Raw genomic sequence first — 23,162 nt, 5'->3', positions numbered from 1 at the left:
AGCTCTTTTCCTCTGCAGTCTCTAGAGCCAAACTACTAGCCCAGGCTAAGCCTGGGCCTGGTAAGCCTAGACCCTGGGCTTATATGTTCCCTAAGCCCTTCCCAGGTGATTCCACATCCACACTTAGGAATATTTATTCTGAGCCTAATGGCTTGCCTGTCTTTTCTTGCTTCTGCTTAGCTACAGTTCGCAGACCTTTGCCCCTGAGCAGTCTGGCTGTTTGCCTCCCTATGCCTCTTACTACTGGCATCTAGCTACAAGTCTGCTAGCAGTTAGCTTGCTCTTTAGCTGCTAGCCCTTCATGAGCCAGTTTACCCTGTTGTAGCTTCCTCTTAAAGTAACAGGAGACTTCTAGCTCCCTGTTACAGCCTCTAAGAGCATTTGATTTTCAGAAATGAGATACCTAGTTCCTAAGGTTCATTCTCTACTTGGTCTAATTTTTTTGAGAGCCAAAACAAACTTGATTTGCCACACACATTACTGCTCATGTACTTCATTAACCATACTTTAAAACTTTTCTTTATAAACTTTGTAATATTTTCCATGCATCTCTTTTACCAGATTAAAGAAAGCTTTCCCCCTATTTTTTTCTTTAAGAGGTAGAAGTATAATTATTTCTCAAATTTCAGAATGTTAGTTTCTGGTTAGAGATTTAAATCTTCTGTAGCTGCTATTAAAAGGGTGAACTTGGAAAAAAGTTGTTTCATAATGACACATAAGAATAGGGTTTTTTAAAGTATTTTGTAGACTAGTCAGTAAATATGATGATGACTGGCAAATGTCAATCAGGTGTCATCCTTAAAATGACAGGTTCTCTCATCAACTGTTGTAAATTTTTAAGGTTATTGGAGCAATACTAATTTCCTCAGTTTATCTAAGTTGAGGATCTGGCTCAATAATGTAAAATCCTTAAAACGGAGCCTTATTCTCAGCACCAACCTTCTGGTCTTTCATAGCATTCCTCCTTCTGGTAAAGTGAAAACTGATCTCCCAACAAGGTGGCCTGTAGGTCAGGGAGCTGTAGCTTACTTTTACTTCCCACTGCAGTTCTGAGGAAAGCAAAATTTCAGTTGTTAAAAGAAGAGGGAGATTAAGCAGGAGGTAGAGCTTATGTTGTTCACTGGAAAATGGTGGGAGGAAGCAAAGGGTGTTTCTGAAGTCTGTGACCAAGTACAGACAGTCAAAAAGCCCAAGGCTGAGTCAATTCAATTTTTGAAGGTTAGCCTAAGCTGTGTAGATTGAACAGATAAGCAAGGGAACAGACATTGACTTTTGATTCCAGAAATGAAGACACATGCCTGCAATGGGCAAGGCCAGAAGCTGGGAGGTGCTATTGGCTGAAGCAGGCAGTTTGGGCCAAAGCTAGCCTGTCCATCCTATCTGGGGAGGGGAGTTTGCAGGGAAGGTGCAAAGCATCCTGGGATGCTGGGGGTCTGTAAATTAACTTCAATCTGGTGTAGATCCTGGGACAGAAGTTCAATAAACCAATTTAACCTAAATCAGTTAAGTCTGATACTACATCTATCCAGGTTTATCTTAAACTGGTTTCAGTCATTTTGCAAGTGGTTTATGTGCACTGAACTTCTGCTATGTTACAGATTTGAACCAGTTTACAATCACTTATATTGGTTTATGTGTAATTTCTGTCCCTAGCCTGTAAGATTTGGATGCGAGCCAGGTACCTTAAAGAGGAGCTGCTTGGCTCAGTGAATACTGACCCCTGGCACATGACAAAGATATAACTTATTTCAGAACTGATTTTTCTCATGTAACTAAAATGAGGAAATCAAAAATAATCTCACACAAGCATTCCCATGTCACTCTGCATTTTGCTATGGAGTCTAAAGTTTGGATTAATTCAGATAAGGTCATAAACTTTAGGATGCACATGAGAATGGAATCTCCAAACCTTTGGAAGTCTGCCAGTAGCTAATCCAGACAGGGCTATTATAAAAAGAAAAATTATACCAGATTTGTTTTGCTGTTCTATGATCTATTGTCCACTGAATTAAATTAAAGAACCAAATTAATATCCTGACAGTTTGTACATGGTTGTACTTCATTCTTGTTTTCTTTGGTTTGATATATTCAGTGGGCTTCTCAGAAATGAAGCTTTATTCATATCTTAGTTAATTCAAGGGGTCAACGACTACTTCTTCTTACATTTTCCTGTTTCTTTTAATCTTTGCCTATTGGACTAACATAAATTCCATTCCTACTCTCTATTAAAACAATATGCTTAAGATTGTACATAGGGATCCACACAGTCAGATTTCCCAGTATGGCTGCTGTACACTTATTTGCATGGGAAACTGAACAGCAAACCCATACTGACCTACACAGACAGCTGCTGTTAAACCAGCTGCCATTTTCTCCTCTTATGCAGAATCACAGCTGGGTCCTGTTATGAAAAGAGAGCACATCATAATTGCACCAAACATACATTATATTCCTGTACAGAACGATGCTGTCACTCATTATAAAATTTATATCCTGGAGAATTTAACCAGCTCTTCAAAACAGTTCGGGCTGAATTTCTCAACAGAGAGACTTTTTTTTCCTAGAAGTAAATTTTATATGTATTGCTCAGAAATGGACCAAGTCTACTGAAACTTAAAAGCACTGTCTTTTCATAATTTTGATAAATATATTGAGCGCAAATCCTATAGTTATCATGCTGGAGCAGAATCTGGGCCAGGCATAAATCATTACTATAAGTTTGGAAGGGAAAGAACCTTTCCTCAGGCCAGCCTACAGAACTGCAGCAGAGACCTTATATTCCAACCTTTGTTCAGGCCTGCCTCAAAACTCATTGAAGTCAAAGAACCAGTCTATTGCCTTCAATGGGCTTTGGATTGGTTCCACAGTGCCTTTAGATTTTGTCCTGTCTCCAGAGGTGAAAAGGAAATGAAAGCTAAGACTACCTAGCTGTAGTTTTTTCTCATTGTATTGGGTGGGATAAACTATCTTTGAAATGAAGTTCTGTGGCATAAGCAGTTACGTGATTAAACCCTCTTTGCTCTGGGAGGAGTTTTGTTTCTCCACTATGATCTTCTAATCATCTCTGACTTTGGATTACTCTTTTTCAAATTCCAGGGAAGCTCACAGTGTATTTCTTTCATCCAGGAAAACCAAAAATATCATGGTCTTCCTCTTTGTCCTAGTGTCCTATTCTAGACTTGTCTTGTAACATTATTATCTAGTTTAATATCAGAAATTATAGAATCATAGAAAATTAGGGTTGGAAGGGACCTCAGGAGGTCATCTAGTCCAACCTCCTGCTTAAATCAGGACCATCCCTAACTGTTTCATTCCAGCCAAGGCTTGGTCTAGCCAGGTCTGACAAACTTCCAAGGATGAAGATTCCACAGCTTCTCTGCGTAACCTGTTCCAGTGCTTTACTACCCTTCTAGTGAGAAAGTTAGTAAAGCACTGGAAATTGGTCAAACCGTTCCTATTTCTTTTCTTTAAAAGTAGCAGTGATGATTTTCTTATGTTCTTTTATATAGCTCTTTATTTCGTTATTTGGTCATACCATTTAATGTCTACAATTTTACATGGATGTTTATCTTTAAAGAACTGCAGTTTCTCTCTCACAATTTGTGTATTTATTCTTGTTTCCAACCCATTTAATAAACTTGCTTTCATATTTTTGTTGAATAACTAAAGTTTCTCAGTCAAATTTATCATGATTTCCAAACTCTTGGATCTCTTCATCAGACATCAGAGTAGCACACAACACTTCCAACTGAAGTTAAGTTTTTCACCTCTTCTGCATATGTACTGTTCACTTTTCCATAGCTTGGTCCCATTTATTCTCATTGTTTTTGTATTAGGGCCACTTAGAGGGTGTGTCTACATGTGCCTTTACATGTGCCTAAACTTAATGTGCATTTGCTTAATGCACATTAAAGTGATTTAGGCATGCATCTACATGTGGGTGTGAAGACCGACTTGGGACTAAAGTTAGTCCCAAGTCAATGGACACAAACCATGTAAATATGCATTAGCATGTCAGTTTTTTTGAGTACATGTTTTTTTTTAGTACAACTGAGTAGTTGGAAAAAAGGTCTTAGCAAGCTTTAGGGTGTAAACACTTTTCCTCAGGCATAGGGAGTCTCTGCTGTTCCAAGACTCCAAGGAATGAGAAAAGTGAAAAGTGTAGCAGAATGTCAGTGAGAATGTAAATAGGTGAAAACTAGAAAGATAAAAGGTAAAGGGCGGGGGGGAAGCAGGGGGCAGGGGAAGACCAAAGGGATAGTAATGCAAGGTAAAATAAGAGGCTATCAGTGAAAAATGAAATAGCTGAAAATTATGAAAACAAAGAAAAATAGGGGAAGGAAGGGGAGAAAATGTGGGTGAAAAGAAGAATGTAAGAGGTCAGGTCTGGCAGTAGCTGGTGAATCAGATGTCAGGCAGGTTGTACTGTGTCATAAATCTAATGTCAATATTGAGTCCATGATTTTTTGTATCCAATAGATTTATAAAGTGAAGTTCATAGGCTCATCTATGAAAGGTGTTTTGTAAGTTCCCTTTGAGGATTAGAACTGAGGGTTTGTAGAGGTAATGTGGGGGCACACTTCTCACAGCACAATCATGTAGTTGGGTACACATTTTTTTATTTGATGGATTTTTGGTGTGCATTCATTCTGGTATGCAGTTGTTTGTTTCTCCTACATATTTTCCATCAGGGCATTTGGTACACTGGATGAGATATATAACATTTCTGGAGGTGCAGGTATAAGATCCAGGAATGGTGATGGTTCTGTTGTGGGATGTAGTTATTGTGAGGGTGGTGGAGATGTGTTGGCAGGTTTTGCATTTCTTGTCCTGGCATGGTCTGAATCCATTAGGTGTGTCAAACCACACAACACACCTAATGGATCCAAAGTGTCTAATGGAGACATCTAATGGAGTGTCTCCCTTTGGCCTTTTTTCCCCCCCCTGCTTCCCCTGCCTCCACTTCCCTGCTTTACCTTTTGTCTTTCTAATTTCTACCTATTTACATTCTCATTGACATCCTGCCACACTTTTAGCTTCTCTCATTCCTTGGAGTCTCAGAACAGCAGAGAAGAAGGGTGAAAAAGGGTGTTTATTTATGCCTGAAGAAGGGTGTCTGTGCCTGAAAGCTTGCTAAGAACTTTTTCACAACTACTCAGTTGGTCTAATAAAAGATATCATGTCCACTCAAAAAACCTTGCCTGTCTATGTCCTTAGATCAACATGGCTACAACCAAAAACTCAATACAGTATCTACATGTTTGCTAATGGGATTTAGCTATTCACACCTAAATTTCATACCTACTTTATGTTTTATGCAGGACAAATTTAGGTGCAAAGAACATTTTTACACATGCTGTGGGGCACTGCACCGGACACTGTAATTAGCAAGCAGCGCTAATTAAAAGTACCTGTGCATCATATGTATCAGTGTTGTCACATGTCCCCATGCTGCAAAAGCAGTGGTAGGGCACTTTGAATGAAACACTTTTGATGAGCTTTAGTTCAAAGTGCCCTGTTGCCATTTTTTCAGTGCAGAAACTCAGAACGAGGATGATACACGTGACCCTGGTAGACTGCTGGAGTACACCAATTTTCATGCTCCAGCAGACTTGATTAATTGAGTCTGCTCCAATGCATTGGATTTCCAGAATGTTGGAGGTGGCTCCACACACATGTATAGGAGCCCAAATTTGCCATTTTTAAGGTGTATTAAGGGCTTGTATGTGTAGATGTGTTTCCTTAATGAGCCCTAAATTGGGCTAAAGTGCCTTAAATTGGCACGTATAGACATGCTCATAAAATAAAAATAAAGATTTCCCTTCCATCTTTTAGTCTTCTCAGTCAGCATGTGAAGTCTGTGAGCCATAAGCCAGGTATCATCTGCAAAGTCTAGATGTTCTAAACATTCATGTGATTGCAAATGCATTCCTTTCTTCTCATTTCCACTTGCATTTCTCATTGACTGGTCAGAATCTTTACATTCATACAGTATTGACTTCATATTTTCTGTTTATAGATAATTTCAAGGTAGCTATATGGAAGCAAATATAACTACTTTTTCTAGAAACTATGCTGACAATTCTTAGATTGGATATCTGTTGCTTATATTATCTTCACTAAGGATGGAAATGGATGTCATCTGATGTTGCCATTACTGGGAGACATTTGGCTGGGATGATCTACTTAGGGATGGCCCTTCTTTGAGCAGGGGGTTGGACTAGATAACCTCCTGAGGTCCCTTCCAACCCTAATTTTCTATGATTGTATGCCTGATTTGTGCTGCTTTAACATTTTTAAGGTGGCACAAATGCTGCACAAATAAATATCCTTACTTTTTGTTGTGCCACATGACAGTAAAATCAATGGTGCAACAAAAATTAGTAATAGACTCTGCTGCTTTACTGTGGCCAATGTCTATTACCTTTGTGGCAATTTCCCTGCTCAGCCAGCTTGGTGGGGCTGTAGGGTTGGCTGGGCAGGAAACCCCCCTGAGCAGGGAAAACCCTACATCCCCACTTTTTGGGGAAAGTGGGGAGATCATATCACCCCTTGTCCCATACCTGTGGATAAGGGGTAGCATGTTTTGCATAGTGAAGTGAATCAACTGTGTGGTGGCACAGCTGATCATTGGGCGACATCTATTTCTAGCCTATCATTCTTCTTAAGAATTTGCTTGATATGGAGAACAGCGTAGCATCTTTCTTATTATATTGCAAAATACTGCCTTTCTTGGGGAAATTTAACTAAGATACCATCTTTCTGTTCACAGAGATTTTCCTTTTTCTAAATAATTTGATACAGGTTATAGAATTTGAATCTCTTACCTTTAACATTTTGGCTGGGATTCCCTTTGTCCTGCGTCTCTTTTGCATTTTTAAGGTTTTAACGTTTCATTATTTCTTCTGAGCTTAGTTTTAGATGACAGTCCACACAGCAGGTCTATGACTGATGTCTCTAGGCTTTTCTATTTAAATCACCTTCAAAATGAAAGTTCCACCTTTTAAAAAGGTTCTGGTTTAGTAATCATGTTCCATTTTCATCCTGAAGTAGCTTGTTTCAATTGGGTTTTCTCTCCCTCTTAGCTGCATTGTAATTTGGTAAACTGTCTTCACGTCTTTTTCTTGGCAGCAGTTTTGACTCATTGGGCCAGGTCATTCACGATTTCTTTTTTCCTTTTCTGTATTTTGATATTTCACATTGTATTCATGCTGTCTCTGGGTTTTTTCATTACTTGTTTTGGCTCTACTGAAAAACACCTTGGCTTTTTTCCTTTCTTTAGCTAGTTGCCAAGCCTCACAGGAAATGCCTCTTTTCTTTTGCTAGAATTTCATTGCAGGTTTCTTTCTGTTTCTTTCACACTGTATCTATCATCAACCCTTCTTTTATCTCTTTCACAATGGATTCTGAAACAATGTTTTTAGTTAGGCCTTACAATTTCCTCACATTGTATCTTTTCTGTTTTCCAACATTATTTTTTAAGGTTGCTAACTTAATTCTAAAGACATCTTTAAGCAAAGAGTTGTCACATGCAACATAAATAGTTGTTTGTTTGTTTTTACTCTGGATTGCAGTATGATTATTTTGGTTCATTATTTTTGCATCTTGGAATGCCTGACTAATGCTAGAATTCATCTAGGATGTTTTTTGTAATAATATTCTTTGGGAATATACTTCCCTCAGTCACCAGATTTTTGGAGCACAGCAATCCATGAACATTTCCCTGCATTAATTCAAACACCATGTGTGCTCAATGATTTTTCTAGCAGTGTTTTGGCTCCCATTGTGAACATTGAAGTCTACTGTTATTATTAGCATATCCATTTTTGATACTTTGCTCTTGATAGACTGAGTTTATTACAGTCAGAGTGATGTTGTAGCCATGATGGTCTAAAAAACCTTACTTGTTTTTATTACAGAAGTCATCTATCACATCTTTTCTCCAGGAGTATGTGGACTCACAAAATCCTGTTTTCTATCCTATATAAGGAAATTGGAACAGGAACTTACGTGTTACAAGAATGATCAGGATGCTGGACTATGTAAAAATCCTAACAGAAAGATACTTTTCAACCTATCTGAAAATTAGTGACAGACCGTCCAGTCTTGAAATGTTACAATGGAACAGACTTATGGAAATTAAATCTGATGCCAGTGAATTTTGATTAGGACCAGCATTATTCTAAAACAGCAGCTTCTGAAGAATTTTTCCTATATACATTAGTATGTATAAAGAGAAAAGAATATTTATTTGTTGTTTTTGCATGTGTTAAGTTAGGTCATAATCACATTTATATAGACATAGACCACAAACTTTCGGAATAAATCTTCCCAAAGATCAGTTTTAAAACAGCTTCAAAGAATTTTATTATACATATTCTACCTGGAAGAATAGTGCCACATACAAAAGTATCCACTGTGACCCTTGAAATCTTCAACATACACAGAGAAGGATAAGTTTAAAAATACTGAATACATCAACTGTATAACTTCTTCATGTAATTCATAGATTGTAAGGTAGGAAGCATGAGTGACTGGTGCCTCCTGAATCTGGGGGAGACACCCGCAGAAGCTGCCAACAGCAGTGGCCCTGTCAGGGAGGGCACCAACCCTATTGACAGCATCAGTGTTGACTAGGCTGGTGCCCCCCCAAAAGGCCATGGGGGGCATGTGCACCCCTGTGCACCCCCTCCCAGTTGCCTGTGGCTGGAAGGGACCTCAGAAGATAATCGGGTCCAGCCCCCTGCACCAAGCAGGAAAGGCAATTTATGCAGTCACCAAAACAGATACTGTGCTTACAAGATGATGAAGACACATCATATCAGGATTGCCAGATAAGTAGAAAGGAAGTTTGGGGTACTACACAAACACGGAAAAAAAAATGATGTTCTTGATAAAGGAAATCAGAATCTGCTTCTTAAAAGCATGTTAGCCTTCACTCACAGGAGCCTTAATTTGCTGAAACTTTTACACAAGATCAGAAAGGTCCTGCAATGGACAAACATGAGCAACAAGGGTAAAGATTTTATAAGGCAATGAAGTATTTTTAGCAAATTAACAAAGAATTAACAACATTCATGATGGACAAGGAAACCAAATTGGCCACGGCTGATTATAAAACTGGGTTACTGGGAAATGCATCCCTTACACACATCAACAGCTACCTCTCTTACAGTATGTTGCAAAGCTCTGTTTGCCCCACATGGAATTCCAAAGATTTTTTTTAGCATATTAAAGACTTTGATTTGCTTTTCACAATTCTCTTTTTCCATCATAGAAACTGAACAAATAGGACTGTTTTTACTGTATATTTTTAGTTAGTTAATAAATTATGTGCTGGGTAATGGTGCCTAAGAATATGCAGCATTATTTCTATGTTTTGTAGGACAGTAAAAGTTACAAGTTGCAAGTAACCTCTGATGTGTAACTCTAAATCAACTTTTAATATTTTGTACCTCTAGAATGAAGCATGGTGATGAATTAGGATGTATCCAAAGCCCTAGACTAGACTAGATAATGTTGTTGCACACTATATTTATACTCCAAATCAGCCAGACTATCTAGACTATTCAGTAGCTTTCACTTTGATTCTGTAATGACAGTTTTCACCAGTACTGTTATATACGCATTAAAAAAAAATGTTTTTGTTATCATGAGATCGATTACTCATTCTGATGAAATACTTCAATTGTTGTTAAAAGCTATAACAAAATTTAGTTTGGGGCCTGCTGCAGAAAATAGCAAAGGAGTTTACCGTCTGCTTCAGTCACTCTAATGAGAATCTGTTCATGATGGAAAGTTGCTCAGTGGCAACTGGACATAGCCTTTTTGTATAGATGCATTGTCTAAAACTCATTGCTTTCATGATGTTTGTGGCTACCTACGACTCATGAACACAATGTAAGATAAACAGTTTGAAGAAAAATATAGGCATTTTCATGCTATTGATTTCTCCTTCTGTGGAAACTTGCTATCTGCTATTGCTTGGCACAAGGGCACAAATAGGCTGCAAAAAATCACAGGGTTACACCAAGTTCTTTGTATAATGTCTTTTATGTGTAATAGTGATTTCAAGTTCAGGTATAAACTAATACAAGCTAGTGGAAATGTCATAATAAAATCCCAGCCAAAGGTTTTAAAACTACTTAAATGTAAACAATTATTGCATCTGTGCTTTCAGTAACATATCAAATGTCAATTTGCACACACACGCGCACAATCCATCTCAATATTTTTGAAACTCATTTGCAAGGGTAAAAAAAAATCAACACTGAGTATGGATAGCATAATCTGGCCCTCAATGTAGAGTCAAGAGAAGCTGTCTGCAGTTTTCCCACAGGGATTCTGTTAGATCAGGTCCTATTTTATATCTTATTTAATAACTTAGTCCATTTCCAAGTAGCTTGCCAGTGGAATTGGAAGATGTTGACATGTTGTGAAGACCTCTTGGAACAAAGTAAACGTACAATTATGAATGTGCTTGTATTGACAGGGAGATGGCTTAGATGATATTTGGTTTCTTCTACTTCTGTTATCTGAACTGATGATTGAAAGTACAGTTTTGGATAAAATTACTACTGTAACCTTAACACAACCTGTTGAATTGCAGAAATCTCAGAACAGAGTGTGCTCTCTCATATGGTACAATATGTTCAGCAATTTTACTTTACAATATGAAGAGCTAATAGCGGAATTATTCTAAACTCCGAATACTCTTGCTTTGTTGGTTTAAATCAGACCGTTAACACTTTAAATGTGGGCATTTTGGTATCTAATTAGTCCATATATTACTAGTATTATTAAGACTATGCTGCCTGCATACTGATTTCTATCTGCAACATTTGTACTGTTCTATGTTTAATGTAATACAGTTAAGATCTTGTTTTGAAATCTATTTCTTGTTCCTTATGGATTGGTATAAAAATGATGCGTCATATCTTATGTTTGGATAAACAAGTAATCATGGATCTTGATAATACTAATGAAAAATGTGAATTGTATTATTCCCAATAATATAACATTTTAAATAAAATAAGAATCATTTTTAGCAGGTATTAGTTCAGTCAAATTTAATCAAGATTTTAGTAATTGTAGCCTAAGCAACCATCAAAACACCAAACCCACATGATATAGTGCATTTGTTTATATGACATGTATAGAAGATTTCATAGAATTTTGATTTAGGGAAGAACTAGAATTCATCTGCCTCTGAGGTTCATAGTTTAAAAGAAGAAATGAGGATGCCCATTTGGCCCCTGTTGGGGGGCTGTACCCCTTGTGAGAGTGCTGATCCCCCTTTTGGGGGGCTGAACCCCTTGTGTAGGGGCCGAACCCTGTGTTGGGGAGACAAAGCCCTTGTGTGGGGGACAGCAAAATATGAATTCATGAAACCTGTGTTTAGAGTTCACTCTATTATTATAAGAGACTTGCTTTAACATTGTAGATATATCAATAAAACATTGTCCAACTGATCACTGTCTCTGTCCCATTCTCTCTTTATAGTGGTCTTTTGTTTTACTTGTGGAGGAGCATGGATTTGGGGGTATTTTAGAAAACGATTTTGGGATTTTTTTTTTTTAAATCAGGGATTTTTCAGTTTTCCAATAGGGAACACCAGAATTCCTGCTTGGGAGGCCAGTGGCAGGACCCTGCCTGCTCAGAGCTGGCGCCTTGGACCCATTTGGCTGTGGCTGAACGTCCTGGCCAAATGGGGCCAGGAGGACATGCTTTGACCGTTCAAAGCAGACTACTACACCCAGAACATCTTCTGGGGGATAGCTGCCCAGATGGCTGGGCAGGGGGCACACATGGCAGTAGTGCCGCACAAAGGCCAACCTTGTAACTGCAGTCCACTGGCAGCTGGCCCAGAGGGGCACATCCCTCTACTGGCTGTGCAGTCCCCATCTGGGTCTGGCAGGTGCACAGCAGGTCACAGCCAGGCAGCAGACCCCACTGCCAGACTGCTGCAGTGGGTAGAGGGGTCAGGGAACTCTCAGGGCTGCTTCAGCAGTTCAGCTGGCACTAGGGATAGTGTCCCCAGGTACCAATTGCCTGGGCCCCAGAAGCTCCTGAGAGCTAGTAGCCCTGAGCTACTTGTCAGGACGGCTTTTTATACTGCTGGGGCCAGGACAGGGCAGCTTTTTATACTGCTGGGGAGAGCACAGGTGCTGGCCCCGGGCTCTAGCTCCCCCTGGCTGAAGGTCTGGGAGGAGCCAGCCAAGGTTATTTTGCCCCTAGTGGCACAATTTGCTCCACAACAAAGTGTATGTCTGAGCATGTACGCTGAGGCAAAAAAGCCCCAGCTCAAATTTGCACCACTTCTATTTGAGCTGCTGCAAGCACACGTGCTTGCATGTGTGGACGTGCCCAATGAGATTTTAACCTTTTGTTGGACTGAAGAGAGGATATGGATTAACAACTGTGGGTATAAAAGCTCTCTATTTAGTGCAAAGTTGCTCCCAGATTCTTGTCATGATCTGAGTTTGCTTGAGTGTGTCTCTATACTGAGCTGTGTTGAACAGAAATACCCAGCACTTCCTGAAAATTGAGGTTCAAATTGTAACATCTTCAATTGTACAGGATAAAATACTAGCGATGTTTAATTGACATAAATCCTCTACTAAACTTGTTACTTAAAGGATATGTATACATATGTGGTTGACCTTGCCTATATGGTTCCGTAATCCGTGTGTGTTTTGGATCTGTCTACTTCATACAACAGACTGGTAATTTTGGTTCTCACTCTAAAGTTGCTACCTTCATTGCAACATTAGAACTTCTATACACCAAATCTGGAAGTGTATGAATCCAGAGTTTTGTTAGACATTCTTTTTATATAGATCATACAACAGGTTTTGAGTGTTTGATTTTAGACTATTAGATCTTTCCTGAAGAGTTTACTTGAATCATCTCTGCTCTAAATTAGAAGATTTCTAGTTATCAGTTCAGTAAAGTTCTGGCACATACTTCTAATACGAGGACTTGGGCCATGAAACCCAATTTTTTCTAGTAATTTAAAAAAAAATATATATATCTAACATATAAAGTGATTGCCTGTGATAGCTTGGGATTAAACCTGACCACCTAAGAGGTCCTTTACAGACTAAGACTTGTCACTAAGGAGGCTCTTGAAGTTCTGGCTGATTCTGGTGTTAGCCTAGTTTACATGACTGCGGCCATCCTGCAAAATAAAACTGGTGTTGCACAATGTGATTGAATTACTGTGCTGAGTAGCTGAATGAGCATTGTAGAGCAATTTTGATTGTTCATGATTTATGGTAATGTATGACATACCCTATAATCCCCATCACACCAGCCAAATTTGAATTAAAAGTACCATTACATTCAAGTTAGAAGCTTTTGTGTGGATGGGAACAATCCAGGGTCAACATATGAATTATAACTCAAGTTCAGTCTGGAGATAATCCTTTAGGTAGATTTTGGAAATTAAAGTGGTGTAAAAATGGCTTCTGGTTTATGAAATGCATAAGCAATCATGTTTCATCAGTGCTCCATAGCATAACCTTGCTTCTAGTTAGTTATTGGCAGAATTTTAGGTGTTGGTTTTGATTTTTGAAAGCCTGAGAGTTTGGGGCCTACCTACCAGGGTTACCATTTTACTACCTATGCAATATTATGAAACCAGTACTTGCATGGGAGCTTAAATTCACAGTCTAGTAGTTTAGAGACAGGGTAACTGACAGATCAGCCTTTCTGCGGGGGACTTGATTATGGAATATTTTTCCTTCACTGAGTGATGGAACTAGGATTTTGTGACACTTGGGACAAGGTAGAAGTCTGTTGGGGTAAAATCTTAAGAAGGTTATTTTTATGATTAACTGATTTCACAGGTAATTTCTCAGAGAAATGGAACTAGTTTTGGGAGAGTATGGGTAAATTTATATACTATATGATTTTTTTCTGTGTTGTATATTTAACTGTTTTATAAAAGCTCTTAGAATCTGTGCTGAGTTCTTTTACAATGTATCTAACTTATTCAGTAAATTATGGAGATGTGAGTTCTGACTCTTTTCATACTTATGTTGTATTTATATCAGTGTAAAAACTGATATACTGACTGCTCTGTAGTTAATTACTACCTTGGAGTATACTCTGGTAAAAAGTAGAAGAGAGTTCATCTCACAGTCAGATTTTCTTTTGAGTGTTTTTTGGTTTTTATCTACCTGACAGATGAAGTACAGGCAGTTGTAGTGCAGGATTCCTCAAACCAGTCTATCAGTGTCTCTCTCTTGACCTAGAGAAACTGTTCACCTGAGAGTAAAAGGAATAGTTCAGCCTTTTCCCCCAAACCATCTTTATTCCTCTATTGCTGAAGTGTCCACAGCATAACTAAAACCTGCAAGAAGTTAATATGCAAGAGCCCTTAGTTCTGTGGTAAGGTTAATTTTAACTTTCTCTAGAAAAAAGCACAAGCGTATGAAAAATTTTACAGGCAACATGATTTTAAAATCATGTATGAGCTAAAGATACTATGACTGAAGATTTGCTAATGTAAAAGAACAGATTTGTATCCACAGAACTCGGAGAGCTGGCCCCATAATTAACTACAAACATAACAAAATAGTAGGTGGCCAAAAAAGAGCTAGCATGGTGAAATAGTAGATCAAAGGAGGGTACTAAAGGCAAAAAGACTTCATTCAGGGAATGAAAGTCACTTCTGAATGAGGAAAATAGAGAATAACATAAAGCTTGGCAAGTTCAATAAAAAACTATAAAAAGGCAAGCTCTATAAAATAATTAAAGGGGCAATGTGCTAGAGTCCTAAAACATAATAACATTTTTAAGTACATTTGAAGCAGAATACTGGACTGGAGTCTACTAGAGTTTTTGGAATAAAAGGATCACTCAATGAGGATAAAGCTGTTTTAGAGTGTAATGTGCTTATGGGGTATAAAGTGTCTATGGGTGCCAGAACAGTGTATTCACCTTCCTGGGCCTGTCCCTGATAGCTTCCCTCATTCCTTTATGGTCTTCCCCTCCTGTGATCTCACCAGCCACACCTTGATGTAATGACTTGAGAATGGAGGCTGCCTTGAGGACAAAGAAGGCATTGGGTAGTGGACCCTTGTGTGGACTACCACCCCCCTGGCTGCATCTCATGTTTACTTTGGTTGAGCCTTTCCACTTGGGACCCACTGCCTAGGACCACAAGGACTCAGATCAGCTTCAGTCATGCCTCACAACCTCAGGCCCTCTGGTCCTGTTACAACCCACATACAGGCCTCTGCAGGCATGGGTCTCACCTTCAAAAGTTCTGAGTCTGCTCCCCCTCAGGCTTCAGTGAGCTTTGCCCCTCTCAGGTTCCAGGCTTATCCTCTGGTCTCTGTCTTTTGTTGTACAAACAACTGTACCTAGGATTTGGGGGGTCCCCAGATACCCTGTCAGTGGCCTCCACCACCCCTAGTACCACAGTGCAGTCCACTGGGGACAGAAAGAGAGAAGGAACCAAAACCATGAGCGTCTGCTTTAACTTAAAAGGAAATACTGCATTTGGAGTCAGCTTCACCCTACAGTGATGTTTGCAAAACAGAAACCAAAAAAGTTTGGGGTACTTATCTTGCTCCTGGCACAGACTCCAAGGTTCCCTTCATCCTGGCTGCTATTCTGAGTTCCCTCTTTGCAGTCCCTGGTCCAGCCCCTGGGCCCTTCTGTCAGGAGCTCCATTGCCAATGGCTCCTATGGCCAAACTGCTCCTCTGGCTTGGGCTTTTAGGCTAGTACAGACAGTAAAAAAACTGAACACTGAATTGATTTAGCCTTTGCAGATTAGTTTAAACTGCACACATTAAATTGAAACAGAAATGAACAGATACTTACCTTTGATTCAGGAAATGAAGTCACATGCTTGCATTGACTCAGGCCATTAGCTGGGGGGAGCTAGAGCATGGCTGTGTATTCACTTCCTTCTCCTGCTGCCTGCAAGATCTCTGGGATTTGCAGTCCAAAATTACAGCAGCAGGACTCTGCAGGGTTGCTCATCACTTCCTATTCCTGCTTCCAGTGCCTCTAGGATTTGTAGTCTCCAGCTGCAGCCAGCAATAAGTTTAAGCAGGCGAAGGGGTTTTTCAATACCCCCTCCCTGGCCCTAACCCTAGCTGGGGCTTTCTGGGGAGGGCAGTCCCCCCATCCCTTGTAAACTGGGCTGTATCCACAGCCAGGCTTGCCCCCACTTTGTCAACAAGCCCTCACTGATAGGGAGCAGAGGGGCGGGTCCAGCTCTACTCTCTGGAGCAGACAGCACAGCCCATCTCAGAGCTGCAAAGCATTGTGGGATGCTGGAGGACTGTGATTTAACTTGGATCAGGAAAAGGTCTGGGACACAAGTTTCATAAACTGGTTTGACCCAAATCAGGTAAGTCTGATACTACATTCAACCACGTTTATCTTAAATCAGTTTCAGCCATTTTGAAACTGGTTTATGTGCCCTGAGCTCCTGTTCTGTTACTGGTTTAAACCAGTTTCTGATCACTTAAATTGGTTTGTGTGTAACTTCTGTTCCTAGCTTAAAGCACTTCCTGGGCACTATTTGCACTTGAGCTAGGCATCCATTTTTTCCAGGCTTTTTTGCCTGTCAGCTGGGCTCAGGAAAAACAATGAAAAAAATGGAAAAAGGGAAACAAGTGTAGGAAAAGGGGAAGTGAGCCAATCACCCCTTGATTCCCGCCTCCCCCCCCACACCCAGTAATGGGGCCCCATAACATAGAGAAACTAAATACATTTTTTGCATGGTTCTTTACCATGGAAAGTATTGGAGAGATTCCTATACAGTGTCACTTCCTCCAGTGGACAAATCAGTAGATCTGACTCCAAATGAAGTGTTAACAGAAGATCTCATACAGGAAATTGATAAACTAAATAGTGGCAAATCACCAGACAGGATGGTGTTCACCTAAGCATGCTGAAGTAGTTCAGACTTGAGTTTGCAGCTCAGCTGACACATATATCTCTCACCAAAAACAGCCTCTGTACCAGAGGACTATAGAGTAGCCAATGCAATGACAGTCTTTATAAAGGGCTCCAGAGGGAATCTAGGGAACTTCAGACCAGTGAATGTAACTTTTGATCCTGAAAAATTACAAGAATTAAAAAAAAGAAAAACAAAAGGATTTTCTGTCACATGGATTAACAAGATTTGTGAGGAAACCATGGCTTTTATAAAGGGAGATTATACTTCACCAATCTACTAAGTACTTTCAGGGCATCAACAAGCATGTGTTGATCAGGGTGATCCAGTTGCTATAATGTATCTGGACTTTCAAAACAAGATACAGAGAAAATTCTGCACCAAAGGTTCTTAATAAAATTAAGGCAGGAAACAAAGTATGGATATAAATGGTCAGTTCTCATAGTGGAGGTAGATAAGCAGTAGGGTCCTGAAAGGGTCAGTATTAGGACTGTGCCCAATGTTCATATTCATAATTTTTTTTGAAAGAGGGATGAGCAACAAAATGGCCAAGTTTGTGGATGAGACCAAATGATTCAGGTTGGCAAAAAAAAAAAAAGCCTGACTGTGAAGAACAGTGGAAGCATCTTGTAATATTGAGTGAATGGGCAAAAAAGATGATAGATAAGGTTCAATATTGACAAGTGATGTACAGAAGGCTTAGATACAAATACTTGATGACAGACTCTACATTAACTATTACTACTTAAGAAAGAAGTTCTAGAATTAGTGTGGGTAATTCTCTATCCACATCAGCCCAATCTTCAGCCCCTGTCAAAAGGGCAAGCAGAATGTTAGGAATTATTAAGAAGGCAACTACAAACAAAACAGAAAATTTTACTATTAATACTATTATACCACTTTATAAATCCATGGTAGACCCATCCCACGCAGTTCTGGTTCCCCATGTTCAAAGGACGTAGCAGAACTAGGAAAGGAACAGAGAAAAGCAACAAAGATGATCAGGGTATGGAGAGGCTTCTACATTATTAAGCAGGCTAGGACTTCTCAACTTAGGGAAAAGACAACTGAAGGCAATATACGGCAGAAATCTACAACACTATGAATTACATGGAGAAAGTAAGTAAGGATTTACCATCTACTGTCTCTCAATTCAAGAAGTAGGGGTGAAATTGCAGTGACATTTTTGGGGTCTAAGATAAATTGATGTTATTTTTCAAGCAGTGTATAACTAACTTCTTGAGCTCATTCCTATAAGAAGTTATACATGCTGATGAATTATCTATCTTCAAAAGAAGACTAAGCAAATTAATGAAAGATATACCCATCAGTGTGTATTAAATATAATAGTAAGGAACATACAAATTAGAATCTCCTAGCCTCTGAATGCTGGAAGAGATATGAGAAGAGGGAAACAGATCAATTTGGATAGTCTCTGGTTAGGTCCTGAAAATACATGCTTCCCCTTAGCATCCAATCACTGTCAGTGAGAGAGAGAGGATCCTGGACTGGGCCTGTGGTTTGACACAGTATGTACTTCTTTTCTTAGTAAGGTGTAAAACTTTATGCCTGGTTTTGAATATTATTTTCTCACTGCACAGAGGGCCTCACCGTGAAGCTGGCATAACTTGCCATATCTGTTGTGAGTTTGCCAGTCAGTCAATCTATAAACTGTTCACCTGGCAGTAATCAAATAAATAATAATGGTCTAAAAGTATCCTGTCATCAGATCAGTTAAGTTGTATCTTATTTTGATCATGCATTACAATAAATGAACGACTTTCCTTTGCACTGTTCCATTTATAACCCCATCATATGGATTATAGGTAGTAGATATTTTAGTATCTCCTGTTATAACAGGATGCATATTAATAATAACACAATACTACCCATTTGATTACTATAATGAAAGGGTTTTTTTACTGACACAATCATCTAATTTCTAAAGTTTCCAAAAGTCTTATTTCCCTCAATTTATTTTTCATTAAAACATGATAATATTTTATATAATATTGGGCTTGTTATTTATTGGCATTACTGTACTATATCATATGTTAAAAAATTATTGCAAGCAAAATGACTAGTGAATCTACATTAGTGGATTTACATTAAGAGTGGGTTTTACCTTGTAACGATTTTTTAAAGCAGTTCTGTATTTACAAATTGCTTTTACTTTTGGTTATAATTTTAAATAAATGAAGTCTTACAGAATGCGGCACAAAAACTTGTAGCAGCAGTGTTAGTCTGAAACATTTCACAATATCATTAGCAATCTAAACACACAGAAACAAATAGGCAACAATAAAAGTAAACAAAACAGACGTAGGCAACTGAAAAACATACATGTATACAATAAATAAAATCTGACAATATAGAGTTAACTGTAGTATATTGTTCATGTAAAATTGGCAGCTTCAACATTCTGTTCCAATTTAGAATGTGATGTATCCTCGTCACCGTGTCAGTGGCAGATTAAGATGTATTGAGGCCCTGGGCAAACAGAAAATTGGAGGCCCCCTCACACTCCATTTTAAACATGAATGTATCAAAATCATTAATAAATAGTCCTGTTAAATAAGCCATTCTGCCTCAAGGAGATCAAAATCAGCTCCTTTCGGGGGGGGGAAGAAAATTGCAAGCATTCCCACCCCCACAATACAGCATCCTCCAAATTCTTCACCTCAGGCTCTGAGGATCCCTGCCAAACTCTGCTTTAGGCTTGGACCATTAGTGCAGACAGTGTCTCCCCCTGTGCTTTCTTCAGTGCTTTCTCCCCAGCTCCCTCCTATCAAAGGTCCATTGGAAGCTCTCTTTCCAGAAGAGCTCCCATAGGCTACTGTGAGGTGATGCAGTAAAAGTGGGGGAGTCAGCTTCCTGGGTATCACTAACTGCAGGAGGGACAAGATCTGTGCACAGTAGGAACTATCACAGGAAGTTCCTGAGTCTTGTGTCTAAGGACGGGTGTCTTGTATTTAAGGAGGGGTGCCTTGGACCTAGATGGGTGCCTTGAGTCTATGGAGGGGTGCCTTGTAAGATGATTTGAGTGTAAAGATTTGAGAACCGCCTGACTTCAGCTCTGAGGCAAAGGGCCAGATGAAAACATCCTCCATCAGCCTTCCTGAGGGCTCATCCTATCCCCTTTGAGCCCTGGGCCAGGCCTGGTCCATAGCCCCGTTCCATCTTTGTCACTTGGGTTCCACACAAATTCTACCCAGGTTGTCTTGAGAGTGCGTGGGGGTTGGGGGGCAACTGTGGCCCTGCTGTGGTCCCCCTGTGGAGCCCTAGCACCTCTCAGGAAGGGGCTCTTTCTTTCCCCTCTGCTAAGGGGCAAGGGGCCAGCTGTTCACCTAGTGCTGCGGCTGCCCTCCTTTCCTTGGCGAGGTGTAGCCAGGAGCTGCGGCTGCCCAAACAGGTGTGTGCCCACCTCTGCTCTACCAGGTGGTCTCGTGCAGCCTTAGCTCAGACTATCGATCGAGCCTGTCCTGGGCTTGCGAGTGGACCCCAAAGACTACCCTGGCTGATGTCAGGGGATCCCCTTAACTCACCTGCCATGACTTTGAATAGTACCTCAGTGGAGGGGTTCCCCTTCGAGGCAGCCTCCAGGGTTATCACGCCTCCTGGTGGTAACTCTCGGGGCTACGACCTCCCCTACACCCCGGCCACTCGCCCCCTTGGGTCGCAGGTCTTCTGGCACTTTGGCGTCCTTGGCTCCACCCGACTTCTTCCCGTGGCCCTCCAGCCACGTGTCTCAGTGTCTCCAGGTCATGACTTGACGTGCAGACTTTGGGGCCCTCGGACCTGGATCCGACTAACCCATATCCCTAGTGCCCTATCCCAACCACCCCGTGACGTAGCGTGCAATTCCCACCACCGTGACAGCTGAAGTGATGCGGCCACAGGAGGCCATGAAAAGTGCCCTTTACCTATGGGCCCCATGGTTCCCCTGTGCCTAGGTGCCCCAGCCCCAGTTGCTTGCCCCACTCGTGTATGGAGTCCCAGTCGATTATTCTTGGAATGTAGTGGCGCCCGTCTGCTGCTTGATCTGTCCCTGCTTGGGGTTTTCTGCCGCACCCCACAGTGATCCCCGTTGGGGTTCCCATCGACCAAGCCCTTGTTGCCTCCTCTCTGGGACTTCCCTTCCGGCTCACCGGTTGACACCTCTGTTGGCTTGCCTGTCGCTGCCTCCGCCAGTTCTGGAACCGGCTCCTCTGCTGGCGTTGCTGTCAGCTCCGCTGCTGGCTCCTCCACCGGCGTCGCTGTCGGCTCCACTGTCGGAGCCTCCCCTGGCTTCCCGCGCTGCCCGCCATGGCAGTTGCGCCCCTCGGGGTGTGGGCTTCCCCCTTGAGCCTCTGCTCACCTGCCGCCCTCGGGGCAGCTTTTTATCCCCACGGGGTGGTGTCTCCAGCTGACATCACCCAGCCCCAGCTGAATATAAGCGCGGCTGATGAACCGTGTGGGTGGTTTCACCGCGCGCGTTTCTCCATGCTTTTCAGACCCTGCAGAAGGTAAGTGGGGCTTTCTTTTCACTTTGGTCTGGGGTCCTCCTGTAGCCCCGGCTCCCCTGGGACAAGGTGGAAAGGCAGGTACTGGAGGCTTCCCAGCCTCCTGCCCCCCGTAGTCCACCCATCAGACTCTACCCCCAGCCAGGATCCACTCTGCCCTGGGAGTGGGGTGAGCAGGACTTCCCCCCACAGCAGCCTGGACTCAGCCCCAGTGCCAGCCCCACCGCTGCTGGTGCCAGTGGTGGCCAGGCAGGAGGATGTGCCCCAGGCTGCCGTCGCCGCCGTCGCCATGTGTCCTGCTGGGCAATGCCACCACTGCTGCTCCACAGCTACCCACACAGCACCATGTTGCACTGTCTAGCATGTTAGAGGTTTTTTGCAGGGGCCCCTGTGCATTAGTTCACCCCTGATTACAGTATATTGTTAAAACAAAAATTATAAAACAAACTAGACAAAGATATTTCTAAGGCAGATCACCTTCCTGTCCGCTTTACTTATTTAGGTGAAGATATTCTAAGGGTTTCAGATCAATATATTTTTAGTGTGCTGAATAGACTATGAAACAACCAACTAGAAATCCAGGAAGAAAACATCTTCCATTCCATGTTTTAAAGACCTCCATCCAGTAACTAATCTAAATGCAAAAAGACTTAACCCTTACTTTACTTGGCCATAACATATTATAATAGACAGACGTATAGATAGGGCTGGTACTGCCATCTATTATTATTAAGTGCCCAACACTTTCTGTTATCAGATTCTGTTTTCAGCTACTCATTTCTTTGTTAAACTTTAAGGATTTGGGCAATTAAAGACATTTCACCTGATGGGTGTCTGATATGAACTGACTACATTTCCCTTCCCTTTCCTTCCCTCCCTTCTCCCACTAGAACCAAACTAGGGAAAAATAAACTGTGTTGCCCCTATTGGGAAAAAAATCTGTTTAGTTTCTTTTGAACAACCCTAAAACCCTCATGCTTTGCATAAAGTCTTGACATTTTGTCAGGGGATGTTGAGTCATATATATGCCCTTTACTGTCCCCAAGAAAGTTATCTAAATTATTCCCAAGTTGTAATACTGCAGATTCCACATGCTCAGTACATTAGCAACCATCTCTGAGGATTGAAGCCTCTTAGACCTCATAGCCAGACTGGGGATACCCTGTCCCAAGGACCAGCTCATCAGGTTCTCTCCAGCCAAGAGCTATAGGGGCAAAGCTGAACTTTCTTGAAGGGAAGAGGAAGGAGTAAAGAATGGAGAGCAGGGACTTTCTCTCTTTTTCTATTTCTGTCTCTCTCCAGTCTGTGATCTCCCATTCCTTGCTGCATCTAAGCAGCATGGAAGAGTAAACTGGCACAGCTGAACATGTATAAAAAAAAAATCTGAATCAAGGAGAGGAAACAAGGTAGCTGAGGTAAGGTAAGAAGCAAGGCAATAGTTAGGTAGGCAAATTAGCTGGAACTGGGAGTAAGGGGACAAGAGACGGTGCCTCAGACCAGAAGGGGAAAATGGGACTGGGACAAGGTAGTAAAGAGGCAGAGAAGCTGGAGAGGAAAGGGAAAATAATTAAGTAGAGCAACAAGCAAAGATTTCTGTGTTCACTGTCACAACCCAAAGTTGTGGATTTTTTAATTGTGTGTGCTTCAGCACCGCTAAATTATGTTCCCGCCGAATTGGAGCTCTTTTGCACGACGGAGTGTTCTGTTGTTATGGAGAACCCGCATGCAGAAAAGTGT

At 41.0% G+C, this 23,162-nt stretch overlaps 1 long non-coding RNA gene across 1 annotated transcript in view; it reads right to left on the bottom strand.

Moving 5' to 3' along the window:
• Positions 1–6,923, bottom strand: part of LOC102371914 — a 7,687-nt gene extending 764 nt beyond the window's left edge. The window contains exons 1-3 of the long non-coding RNA XR_324346.1: positions 6,828–6,923; positions 2,336–2,401; positions 940–1,049 (exon numbers count right to left, since the gene is read on the bottom strand). This is a non-coding gene — a long non-coding RNA (uncharacterized LOC102371914). The remainder of the gene's footprint in view (positions 1–939; positions 1,050–2,335; positions 2,402–6,827) is intronic.
• Between the last annotated feature and the right edge of the window lie 16,239 nt (positions 6,924–23,162).

Source organism: Alligator sinensis, unplaced genomic scaffold, assembly GCF_000455745.1.
Source record: "Alligator sinensis unplaced genomic scaffold, ASM45574v1 scaffold394_1, whole genome shotgun sequence".
Lineage (NCBI taxonomy): Eukaryota > Metazoa > Chordata > Crocodylia > Alligatoridae > Alligator > Alligator sinensis.
Note: the sequence above shows the minus strand (reverse complement) of the source record. Positions and strands in the feature narration are given on the sequence as shown.